Source organism: Centroberyx gerrardi, chromosome 23 (genome assembly GCF_048128805.1).
Source record: "Centroberyx gerrardi isolate f3 chromosome 23, fCenGer3.hap1.cur.20231027, whole genome shotgun sequence".
NCBI lineage: Eukaryota > Metazoa > Chordata > Actinopteri > Beryciformes > Berycidae > Centroberyx > Centroberyx gerrardi.
The window spans coordinates 1,317,537-1,327,253 of NC_136019.1; the positions used below are offsets into that span (position 1 = coordinate 1,317,537).

Genomic DNA, 9,717 nt, shown 5'->3' on the forward strand with positions numbered 1-9,717 from the left:
TCTGCCTACCTACCTTGTGTTTTTCATCTGCTGTCCTATAAAATTGTGTTTACCACTGATTGTGTTTAGTTAGACCTAGCTAGACACATTCTCTGTAAAGCCCTCTGAGACATGCTTGTGATAAAGGGCTATATAAATAAATAAACTTGAACTTGAACTTGAACTTGCGCTTGCACATTTGCATATCATAGAAGACTGGATTGGCCTTGGCGGAGGTCTGCGCTCTCCGAGTGCCCTTCTAGTTTATTTTGGGATGCAATGACAAACAAAGGATGCAGTGACAGGATGCAATTGTGTCATGAAAAATAAATGAATAAAGCTCCCCTACATTCTCCTTTGTTCTCCGCTTCAAATTACGCCATCTTCTTTTGCAGTCTGAAGGTGCATTTGGAAACACCAACAGCACTGACAGACTGGGATATTAAATCCCAAATATGGTTTCTCGCAGTCCCGGTTAAATTTCTTGCCTGAAGTTTTGAGGAATGCCTCTGCAGCTCGTCCGTCAGGACTTGCAGCTCGCGGTCTAAAAAAAACCTTTTTCTCTAAGGCAATATTTATACTTTGCCACATTGATAATTGCAATCAGACGCAAAACAGGTGCAAATTGCACTCAGTTGCAACAGGTTATGGGCGTGTTTGCGCTGGCATATCATTAGCGCAATATCTTTTGTGAATCGGTCCAAATAGCGGTTGCAAATGATACGCAATTCATGGTGTTATTAGCGGCCGCAATCCATTCTTTGTGAATTCGCCCCTCAGTGTATATGTGACATGTTACTGACAGAGTGATCACAGCCCTTTAAGTAATATATCCTGTAAAGGAAACTTTATTCTAATGAATCAGTCCATCTATCACAGCATGTTGGGTGTGTTTGTGTAAAGGTGTTCGTTCTACTATGAGTCTGTCTGAGGAGAGAGAGGAGGGGCTCCCTCCCTCTAAAACCACTCTGTCTGGGGATCATGACAGCCAGACCAAAGCTGAGAGGTAAGATGAGGATCTCTAACTGTCCATGACTGTTCTCCATCTCAGAGCTCAGCAGTGAAATCATTAACCCATCATTATTCAGAGTAAAAGCTCTGTCTCTGTTGTGTTGAAGCCCAGTCCAGCAGGAGAGAGCAGACTCCCCTGTACCCAGCTGTGTGTCCATGAAGAGTGATTGGTCTATGGATCCTCCTCTTGTGTTCAAAGATGGACAGCACTCTACTGAGCAAAGGTAAGAATTGAAAACAGATGAGTTTGTTATTATTTGATTCTGCTGAACAGAGGAAAGAAGTCATGATACTCTGTTGATTTAGTTTGTTCTCTTAAAACATCACATAAAATAATCAGAACAGCATCAGAGCATCAGAGTCCAAGGATTTCTTTATTTATTTTAAAGAAAAGCATTTATCAGACAAAAAGTAAGTTGTTATTGGCATTAAAACATGTAACATTATATTCTTATTTTTAACAATTACTGTATTTATTTAGAAGGGTTTTACTTTACATACATGCTCTTTTGCAGCATTGCTCTGCTTCACATCCATACAGTTACAGATATTCATACCAGAGCTGCTCAGTACAACCACAGTCTTCTGCTGTTGGTCACTGAGCAGCTCTACCAGAACAGTCTGGGGGTTGAGATCCTTGCTCAAGGTCTAATTGGTGGAAGTTGCACAGGGTGGAGAAAGAGTTACATATTCACTCTGATTTTCAAAGTTGGTACTGGGATTCAAACTGGCAACCTGCTGGTCAAAACCCGGCTTCTCTAACATTTTTACTGCCACCACCCCTGTTTTATCAATCCTTAGCAGGATCCAGCAGGAGAGAGCAGACTCCCCTGTACCCAGCTGTGTGTCCATGAAGAGTGATGCGTCTATGGATCCTCCTCTTGCGTTTAAAGATGGACAGCACTCTACTGAGCAAAGGTAAGAATTGAAAACAGATGAGTTTGTTATTATTCGATTCTACTGAACAGAGGAAAGAAGTCATGATACTCTGTTGATTTAGTTTCTTCTCTCAAAGCATCACCTCCAATAATCAGAGCAGCATCAGAGCATCAGGGTCCAAGGATTCCTTTATTCATTCTAAAGAACAGCATTTATCAGACAAAAAGTAAGTTGTTATTTGCATTAAAACATGCAACATTATATTCTCATTTTTAGCAATTACTGTATTTATCCAGAAGGGTTTTACTTTACATACATGCTCTTTTGCAGCATTGCTCTGCTTCACATCCATACAGTTACAGATATTCAAACCAGAGCTGCTCAGTACAACCACAGTCTTCTGCTGTTGGTCACTGAGCAGCTCTACCAGAACACTCTGGGGGTTGAGATTGTAGCTGTCCTTGGAAACAATCAATACGCAGAGAGTCTCTGATGGGTGCTTTAATTTTATTGTCTCTTCGTACACCTTGATGAGCACCGTGAAAAATATGAATGAAAAATACAAAACAAAGGTAATAAAGTGTAATACACAAGTGTAATAAATTGTTGCTTTAAATGCACTTTACTGAGCACAGTGAAATACAATAAGCTCTAAGTAAATTGTTTGACTCAATATCCAGTTTTTGTGTTTTAACTATATAAGTACAATTAACACACTTTAATCCATAACATATACATTTGTTAGAGAAAAAAGTGTGTATTAAACTTAAATTCACACACACTGACATGGTAAATTACTGCTGTTTGACTGTCATGTGTAGAATAGCTGACATCAGTGTAATTAGAAGCAGCATTACTTTCAATGATACTACCGTAACCAAAGACATAGCCTACACTTTGAGGTTTTGTAATACTTGCACATAAATTGAAAGCTACAAACCTTGCTCCGCTTACCAAGGGTGCTATAGCCTATTTTAGGAAAACCTTGTAGATATCGCCACATTGTGGGACAGTGTCTTGCCTGAGTTTAAGCCAACAATAGCACATGTCTGTAACAACGTAAAATATCAACGGTACAATTGACCAGAATGTAAACAGTACACTGCTAAGAATACAGTGTCAAGAAAGGGAAACTTACTCGGTAAACTCTGATAACAATTTATAAACCGTCAAAAGGAAACGGGGATGGAAGTAAAAGTAAGTAACGCGGCCATCTTATCTCTGCAACTCGCATTCTTCCGCTGACGTCACAATGTAAACAACTGGTTGCTAGGGCAGTCTTAAACCGATCTACAGTCATTTAAAGAGATCCTTGCTCAAGGTCTAATTGGTGGAAGTTGCACAGGGTGGAGAAAGAGTTACATATTCACTCTGACTTTCAAAGCTGGTACTGGGATTCAAACTGGCAACCTGCTGGTCAAAACCCGGCTTCTCTAACATTTTTACTGCCACCACCCCTGTTTTATCAATCCTGAGCAGGATCCAGCAGGAGAGAGCAGACTCCGCTGTACCCAGCTGTGTGTCCATGAAGAGTGATTGGTCTATGGATCCTCCTCTTGTGTTCAAAGATGGACAGCACTCTACTGAGCAAAGGTAAGAATTGAAAACAGATGAGTTTGTTATTATTCGATTCTACTGAACGAAGTCCAATGAAGTCATGATACTCTGTTGATTTCGTTTCTTCTCTCAAAACATCACATAAAATAATGAGAGCAGCATTTACAGTGGAGTTCACATTGTGTTTCTACTAAGATACATCATGACAGAACATAGTCACCTTTAACCGCCTGTGTATGTGTGTGTGTGTGTGTGTGTGTGTGTGTGTGTGTGTGTGTGTGTGTGTGTGTGTGTGTGTGACATTATATGACCTAATACATCATGTTTTCTCCAGAGTCCACCAGGAGAGGTCAGAGGTTCCTAGTGGTCAGTCTGTCCAGGAGCTTCAAACAGACCTGAACTCCATATTTATGGTGTGTAAATGTACAACAACACATTTTACTTTACATTTTACTTCAGCTACAAATGAAATCCAAAACAGCCACTCTGGTCATAACAGTCTTCAAGCTGCACTCTTTAGACCAGTGGGCTTTCAGTCTGTGCCAGATAGATCTGATGTTGTTATTCACGATTTTAGTAAGAAAGTTTAATTCAAATATTATTCTGTTCCAGCTGCTTGAGGAGAACATCGTCACTTTTGTGAAGAACGAGCTGAAGAGATTCCATAGAGTTCTGAGTCCAGATTACCCAGAATGCTTAGAGAGGCAGAGGGAGGATGAGGAGGATGTGGACGGTGAGGAGGAAGAGCAGAGGAGGAGCAGCAGAGAGGCTTTTCTGCAGATCACACTGCTCTTCCTGAGGAGAATGAAGCAGGAGGAGCTGGCTGACTCTCTGCAGAGCAGTAAGAGGCTTTTAACAGGTTTAACATGATGGAGAGGGGAAATGGTGGGAAAATGGGAGATGTTTACATCTACAACTCTGCTGTAAATATAGACATTTCTCAAAAAAGATCGATTCAATTCCAGATTGGAAGGTAAATGAGCACAATCCTCATGAATCATCAGCTAAAATTATTGATTTGTTCATGTGGGTGTATAATGCTGAACACAGTATTGTTTATTAACAAAAACAACACCCACCAGGAAATGTTTACACTTCTCATATTTACAGCAATATCCACTGATCGATGTAATTTGTTCATTCAGAAACTCTTGCTCCAGTGTGTCAACGTAAACTCAAATCCAATCTGAAGGAGGAGTTTCAGTGTGTGTTTGAGGGGATTGCTAAAGCAGGAAACCCAACACTTCTGAATCAGATCTACACAGAGCTCCACATCACAGAGGGAGGGAGTGGAGAGGTCAATGATGAACATGAGGTCAGACAGATTGAAGCAGCATCCAGGAAACCAGCGAGACCAGAAACACCAATCAAATGTGAAGACATCTTTAAACCCTTACCTGGAAGAGATCAACCAATCAGAACAGTGATGACAAAGGGAGTGGCTGGCATTGGGAAAACAGTCTTAACACAGAAGTTCACTCTGGACTGGGCTGAAGACAAAACCAACCAGGATATACAGTTCACATTTCCATTCACTTTCCGAGAGCTGAATCTGCTGAAAGGGAAAAAGTACAGCTTGGTGGAACTTCTTCATCACTTCTTTATTGAGACCAAAGAAGCAGGAATCTGCAGGTTTGACAAGTTCCAGGTTGTGTTCATCTTTGACGGTCTGGATGAGTGTCGACTTCCTCTAGACTTCCAGAACAACGAGATCTGGACTGATGTTACAGAGTCGACCTCAGTGGACGTGCTGCTGACAAACCTCATCAAGGGGAAACTGCTTCCCTCCGCTCGCCTCTGGATAACCACACGACCTGCAGCAGCCAATCAGATCCCTCCTGAGTGCGTTGACATGGTGACAGAGGTGAGAGGCTTCACTGACCCACAGAAGGAGGAGTACTTCAGGAAGAGATTCAGAGATGAGGAGCAGGCCAGCAGAATCATCTCCCACATCAAGACTTCACGAAGCCTCCACATCATGTGCCACATCCCAGTCTTCTGCTGGATCACTGCTACAGTTCTGGACCATGTGTTGAAAACCAATGAGAGAGGAGACCTGCCCAAGACCCTGACTGAGATGTACATCCACTTCCTGGTGGTTCAGTCCAAACAGAGGAACGTCAAGTATCATGGGAGAGCTGAGACAGATCCACTCTGGACTACAGAGACCAGGAAGATGATTCAGTCTCTGGGAAAACTGGCTTTTGAGCAGCTGGAGAAAGGCAACCTGATCTTCTATGAAGCCGACCTGACAGAGTGTGGCATTGATATCAGAGCAGCCTCAGTGTACTCAGGAGTGTTCACACAGATCTTTAAAGAGGAGCGTGGGCTGAACCAGGACAAGGTGTTCTGCTTTGTCCATCTGAGCATTCAGGAGTTTCTGGCTGCTGTTTATGTTTTTCTGACATTCATCAACACTGGTGTCAATCTACTGTCAGAAACTCAATCAACATCCTGCTGGTCGACACTATTAAGAGACAAATCTAAACTACCACATCTCTACCAGAACGCTGTGGACAAGGCGTTACAGAGTCCAAATGGACACCTGGACTTGTTCCTCCGCTTCCTCCTGGGTCTTTCACTGCAGACCAATCAGACTCTCCTCCGAGGCCTGCTGATACAGACAGGAAGTGGCTCACAGACCAATCAGAAAACAGTCCAGTACATCCAGGAGAAGATCAAGAAGAATCCGTCTCCAGAGAGAAGCATCAATCTGTTCCACTGTCTGAATGAGATGAATGACCGTTCTCTAGTGGAGGAGATCCAACAGTACCTGAGATCAGGAAGTCTCTCCACAGACAGACTCTCCCCTGCTCAGTGGTCGGCTCTGGTCTTCATCTTACTGTCATCAGAAGAAGAGCTGGACGTGTTTGACCTGAAGAAATACTCTGCTTCAGAGGAGGCTCTTCTGAGGCTGCTGCCAGTGGTCAAAGCCGCCAATAAATCTCTGTAGGTGCATGCATAACTGGATATATTCAATATATTAAATGTAATATTCATACAGAAGAGAAAAAATAAATATTTTCAAACTTGTTGTACATCACTAATTCTTCCTCAGGCTGAGTGGCTGTCAGCTGTCAGAGAGAAGCTGTGAAGCTCTGGCCTCAGTTCTCAGCTCCCAGTCCTCTAGTCTGAGAGAGCTGGACCTGAGTAACAACGACCTGCAGGATTCAGGACTGAAGCTGCTCTCTGCTGGACTGGAGAGTCCACACTGTAGACTGGAAACTCTCAGGTCAGTATCCCTCAACCTGTTCAACAGACGACCATTTACATCTTGCTTTACATACAGGTTACTATCAACAGACAAACACCTGTGGAGGATTTTCTCTGCTCATGTAATTTTAAAACCAATTGTGATACCAACATTTAGCACTTCCTAGCCTCTGTGAATTACTTTGCATGAGGACTTTTCATTCTTTCCTCTCCTTGCTGCCTCAGTTGTTGAAACCTAAAATACCAGAAAGGACTTCTAATATTCTGTCACAAAGTGAGTGGAGAACTCTCAAACTGGAGCAAATGAAACCACAAAGCTGATCAGCCAACTGTTTGTATTTGAGGCCGTTACAGTTTTGCAGAATTTGATGGCATTATCACAACTAATTTCACAGTAGGTTACTAATAAAATCTGACATGTGGCTTGATTTGTGTGTGTGTGTGTGTGTGTGTGTGTGTGTGTGCAGGCTGTCAGGCTGTCTGCTCACAGAGGAAGGCTGTGCTTCTCTGGCCTCAGCTCTGAGCTCCAACCCCTCCCATCTGAGAGAGCTGGACCTGAGCTACAATCATCCAGGAGCCTCAGGAGTGAAGCTGCTCTCTGCTGGACTGGAGGATCCACACTGGAGACTGGACTCTCTCAGGTCTGGAGAGGCAACGTCTGCTAGAAGGCTGAGAGTCACACACATTTTCTCTGTCACACTGAGAAGCTGAGGAGTATTGATTCATGTTTAATGGTGGATATGAGTGATATATGGAAAATCCTTCATAGGAAGGTTATGTTTCTATCATCAAATAGAATATTCTGGTCTGACTTTGTTTCCCCCACAGTGTGGACCATGGTGGAGTCCAGAGGTTGAAACCAGGTGTGAGGAAGTGTAAGTGTGTATTTAGTTTGATTCAGGAAAACAAAGCAGCAAACATTCAACTGCTTACATGGAAAGTCCCTCTACACAGCAGTTTGTGACATCTATTCATTCAAGTCCTACTGTGAATGAAGATGATGGCTGATATAATGTGTCATCATGAAACTGTTCAGAAATTAAAGGTCAAAGTGTTAAAAAAAAATCAACAAATAATAAACAGCTCTATTAGAATAAAAATAGTTTCTGTATTGTGTCTTGTTCTCTCCATCAGATGCCTGTGAACTCACACTGGACCCAAACACAGCACACAGAAACCTCTTCCTGTCTGAAGACAACAGAAAGGTGACAGCAGTGAGAGAGGAGCAGCCATATCCTGATCACCCAGAGAGATTTGACTGCTGGTATCAGCTGCTGTGTAGAAATGGTCTGACTGGTCGCTGTTACTGGGAGGTCGAGAGGCAAGGACTGGTTGATATAGGAGTGACTTACAAAGGAATCAGTAGGAGAGGAGGGAGTGCTGACTGCAGGCTTGGCTGGAATGAAAAGTCCTGGAGTCTGGTCTGCTCTGGTGATCGTTACTATGCCTGTCACAATAAGACATCAGTATCCACAGGAATCTCCTCCTCCTCTGACTCTGACAGAGTAGCAGTGTATCTGGACTGGCCTGCTGGCTCTCTGTCCTTCTACAGAGTTTCCTCTGACACACTGATCCACATCCACACCTTCCACTCCACATTCACTGAACCACTCTATCCTGGGTTCTGGTTTAGGTCGTTTGGTTCCTCAGTGTCTCTTGTCAGATAGAGGAGGGAGAGAGAAACACTCACACTGCTGACTAAAGACAGCTGCTGACATGATATTCACTCTGTACAGGATCTCACACACACACACACACACACACACATACACACACACACACACACACACACACACACACACACACACACAGCTATGCCTTAAAATGAGAATATTAATGTTTGTAATGACATCACATGTACAAGAAACCGGATATTTTATTTGGAAGATGAAATGAATCAGATTTCACCTGAGAGTCTGTTGATTGACAGGTTCAAATATCTTTCCTTTGGACCTTTGTTTTGTTTGGTATTTTATTAATGTCACACCAAGCTAAACATCTATCATGTTTCCAACAATTTAAGTTAAAATTAACATTGATCTTATTGGTTTCAAACAAGCACAGTTTCAAACATTTTATTTTATACTTTTTATTGTTTCATTTTATTGTGTTATTGTTTAAAATAATAAATTGTACACTATTATTTAATATGGGTGCTCACTTATTGAATTTGACAATTAAATACAAAGTCATTGGTTTAAAACAGTATTTCTACCGATTTAAAATCTTGCGCTTTTATTTTGAAGGCTAAATGGCAAACCGGAAGTCTTGTTTCTTCTAATTTGAGATAGTCTTACCCATAGAGATAAAACAGTAGAGGGGACATGTCATATAGAGAATTCCTATTCTGGAATGGGACCATATGGCAGCCATCAGTGTCAACTTCTCAGCTGCTGTAATTGGAATCAATGGTGATAGTGCCTTATGTTGCCATTATAATGCTAATAGTTTTTTAATCCAAACATCATTATTACCTTTTATTTAGCTCACTGTGTGCAAGACAACTGTGACTGTAATGGTACCAAACATGAGGCATTTTTGTAGTTTGTAGATAAAAATAGCTAAACTATGTGAAATAATTGTGTTTTCAATCATAAAGATTATTTTCTGGAAGTATTTTAATGCATTTACTTTGCAGAAACTATGAATCCTTTTTTCAAGAAGGCTTGTACTCTGAGTGGTTGTATTAAGAGTATAAATGAAAATATGCTTATTTTTAATGTAAAACCCCCAAATAATCTGTTGTTGTAGCAATTAAATATCACCAACACTGAAACACACCTAACAATACGCACAGATAAAATATACAAACAAGGCAAATGTAATGCTGTTAAGTGGTTAGTGTGACAGCTTTAAGCCAATTTAAGCAGGTAACAACCTTTATTGGCATGACATTTTAGCCTACAATTAAGATTACAATCCATAAAGAAATAATTAATATAGATGCCATCCTGTAAACAAGTACTACAGTAAAAACAAACACTTGAACTGTACTGTGAGAAACAAAAACAAACATTTCTATACTTGAATCAACTTAAAATCCACAGTAGCCTATACAAATGAAAATGGAAATGAATG

The 9,717-nt window shown here is 41.4% G+C and overlaps 1 pseudogene across 1 annotated transcript; it reads left to right on the forward strand.

Moving 5' to 3' along the window:
* The first annotated feature begins 812 nt into the window (after positions 1-812).
* LOC144543530 (NACHT, LRR and PYD domains-containing protein 12-like) lies at positions 813-8,706 on the forward strand (annotated as a pseudogene). Its single transcript, XR_013507961.1, has 10 exons — positions 813-985; positions 1,098-1,214; positions 1,792-1,908; positions 3,349-3,462; positions 3,761-3,839; positions 4,039-4,267; positions 4,572-6,658; positions 7,107-7,280; positions 7,468-7,514; positions 7,774-8,706. The product of XR_013507961.1 is annotated as an NACHT, LRR and PYD domains-containing protein 12-like (transcript).
* Positions 8,707-9,717: the final 1,011 nt, after the last annotated feature.